Below are 3,230 nucleotides of genomic sequence, written 5' to 3'. Positions count from 1 at the left end.
CTGGAAGGAGCCGGCCGGGGGGACCCCCCCCACACCCCGCTGTTCCCGGAGGGCCTGCAGAGCCTGCTAAGAGCGCCGCCTGTCCTGCAGGCCCCTTCTTCTTGGTGTTAAGTCAGAATCACACACACTCACAGCCCCGGGGGAGGCCGCCCATGTCCTACAGTCACCGTGTCACTGACCGGGGCAGATGTGTAAGGACAGGCGAATCGGCATTCATGTCCATTGTGAACTTGAAACAATCCCTGGCGTTTTCCTCATTTCAAAACACTGAACCGGAACCTTCCTCCCTCTGGAACTGAGGACACAGAAGCAGGAGCGGCAGCTGCCATTTCAGAGGGGCTGAGAGACAGGCCCCAGCCAGAGATGGACCTGCCGAGGTCCGTCTGGGGAGGCGTGCCAGAAATGCGAAAGTTGAAGAAGTGGCCTCTGGGGAGAAACCTCTCATCTGTGGAAAGCAGCAGGGAGGAAAAGGGAAAGGACCAGGCGAGTGAGTGTGTTGTTCCTCAGGAGGCTGCCACCACCACGGCCGGCCCGGCCTCTGCTTCCCCTGTGGCAGCCTGGCCTCTTAGGGTGCTCTCTGGGAGGCCGCCACTATCCCCAGCCTGCTCGCTCCCTGGTTCAAGTTCACTATTCTCTCTGAATGTCGGCCAGTCCCTCGTCAGCTCAGGAAGCAGGCCCCTCTCCGAGCCAGCAGCTGGTGCTGGGCGCTGAGCGGCTGTCCACGCTCCTTGGGCACTGGGGAGTTCAGAGAGTCCTCAAGGCTGGCCCCTGGAAGGCAAGGATGAGTAATAACCCTCCAGTGACCAGGCTCGGATTTCCTCCGCGCTCTGGTAACTGTCTGTGTTCTCTGGACACCCCCTTCCCTCCCCACACCCCTTCATTTTCTGGCTGTAGCATTTCCTGGCTTGACTTGGGGGAGAAGAGTGTAAGACTTCTCAGAACTGTTAGACAGGCAGTGAAGGCTGGCAAACCTAGGGCCCATCTGAGGTGGAAATGGGGGCGCACAGTCCCCGAGAAGCTTGTTCCGGGTTGAGGGTGTTAGGGAGGGCCCAGTCTGAGAACATGTCTGGGGAGGGGAGCAGGCCAGTCGTGCCCCCAGCTGCCCACCGGGCTTCCTTCCCAGAGAAGAGCTGAAACTAGCTTCCATTTTTCTCACCCCCATGAAGGAGAAGGCGGGAACCGAAAGGGAAGGGCATCAAAGACACACCTGAGGGGCCGCCCGGGGGATATGTCAGGGGCTCAGGGCCCCCAGACACCAGCAAGGACTTATGACAAAAGGCTTATGTCTGGGAGGAGCAAGGCCACCTCTGCAGTGTCCCCAACAAGCCTCTGGGTGCCAGGCGACGGTGCCGTCATTATCTGGTGGTGCGGCTGTGACACACCCTTGCCCACCTCCAGAGACTTGGCTGTCTCTCAGGAGACGGGGGTGGGGGTGGGGGTGGGGGGGGCCTTACCGGTGTAGGGAGGGACCCTGAGCTGCCTCAGCGGTTGTCCTGAGTCTCCTCCTCATGGGAGAAGGCGACCCGGCCCCCCTCCAGGCTCTGACTTGGCACTGGCCGCAGGTGTCTCGCTGCCCTTGAAGGCAGCCATGCTTTTACAGATACAAATGGCCTCTCCCCAGTCAGTTGTGAGAAAAGAGAGAGAAGGGAAGAAAAGGAAGTGGGCCCTCCCTGGTGGTGCAGCGGGTTAAAGCGCAGCACTGAGAAGCTAAAGCCACTTCAGCATGAGTCCGATCCCCGCCTGCCCCGGAGATGATAGACATGGCGCTGCAGACCTCTCCTGACCCGCCCGCTGCTCCCCTCAGCAGTGTGCTTTGTCAGTCGACCTGTTCTGCTCCCCACTCTGTCTCTGGGGAGTCCTCTCACCAGCCCCCCATACCTCTGGCCTGTACCCCAGTTCTGTATGCATAAATAAATAAATCTAAAAAAAAAAAAAAAAAGATCTCTGAGGCAGAAAGAGAAGGAACAAAGCACAAGGGAACCTGATGAGAATGACGAGCTGAGACAGTGCCTCTGGGCCCGCCTGTGCCCTGTGCTTTTTTTTTTTTTTTTAAAGATTTGTTTATTTATGCACACAACAACTGGGGTTCAGGCCAGAGTTGCAGGGAATGGTGAGAGGATTCTCTAGAGACAGAGTGGGGAGCAGAACAGACAGATGGAGTGGAGCACACTGCTGAGGGGAGCAGCGGGGAGACAGGAGAGGTCTGCTGCACATGTGTGTCAGCTCCCTGGCCTGGGATCGAACTCATGCCACAGTGGCTTGTGATTGCTCGATAGTACTGAAACTGAATTGAACCCCTGCACCACCAGAGAGGCCCATGTGTCATTTTATTTTTAGTTGCATTTCCCAAGAACCTCAGGACACTGTTAAGTGAGCGCTAACTGGACGGGGAACAAAGATGGCGCCCTGGCTCATGGGCAGAGCTCAGAGCTCTGCCAAAGAACGTCACGAGTGTGAGGTTCCAGTCCGAGGAGGCCAGAACCCCACTTCGTCTCTGGCTGCTCAGCTTCCAGAGTACTCATTCTGGAACAATCACTGTCTGACTAGTCCCGTCTGACTCATGGGGAAATAGTTGCGCGGTATTGAAGGATTCAGGCCATGTCACATCAGGCTTGGGGCTCAGCAGTTGGCTGCAAGTTGTCTGACCTGGACACTGTGGCGGGGAAGGCCTGCAGCCGACTCCTCACCACCTAGCACTGGCCTGTACACGCACTGCCTTCCAGCCCTGTTCAGCCCGCAGGGAAGCAAGCCTCCTCATCCCTTGGGTTTCCGCCTGCATCCCCAACCTTTGCGAGACCTCGGGCCAGCGCATGAGAACAGGACATGCCACGCACTCAGAGAGTGACCCCGTGACATCCAGAGTGGACTTGCCTCCCCCACCCCCCATCCAGTCCGTCATCCTGGCCTGTGAGTCTGCCGTGACAAGAGGAAGGAGTCATGGCAAAGAGTGTATGAGTTCTAGAAGGGCTTCAAGTGAAGCCAAGAATCTTTCAGATCCAGCATAACATTTTTTCTCCGTTTCATCTGCAGGGTGGACACTGAGTGTTTTTAAGACCCTGTCAAGCCAAAATCTGACAGATGGAAAAGAAAGAATGTTGTTGTGATGGCTTGTTCTGTTGTCATAACAAACCAGAGAAATATTTCCAGTATTCCCCTTCCTTCATGTGCCTGATCAGAAACATTTTCTTTTTTAGTTTATCAATTTCAATTTCCAAAGTCTGGACTAAATC

The 3,230-nt window shown here is 56.2% G+C and overlaps 1 protein-coding gene across 1 annotated transcript in view; it reads left to right on the top strand.

Annotated features, from left to right (window-relative positions):
• DENND2A (DENN/MADD domain containing 2A) overlaps positions 1-3,230 on the top strand; it is a 49,857-nt gene that overhangs the window by 32,760 nt on the left and 13,867 nt on the right. The window lies entirely within an intron of this gene.

The sequence above is a fragment of the Condylura cristata genome, unplaced genomic scaffold (genome assembly GCF_000260355.1).
Source record: "Condylura cristata isolate star-nosed mole 26May11 unplaced genomic scaffold, ConCri1.0 scaffold00005, whole genome shotgun sequence".
Taxonomy (NCBI): Eukaryota; Metazoa; Chordata; class Mammalia; order Eulipotyphla; family Talpidae; genus Condylura; species Condylura cristata.
This window is presented reverse-complemented; position numbering and strand designations above follow the sequence as displayed.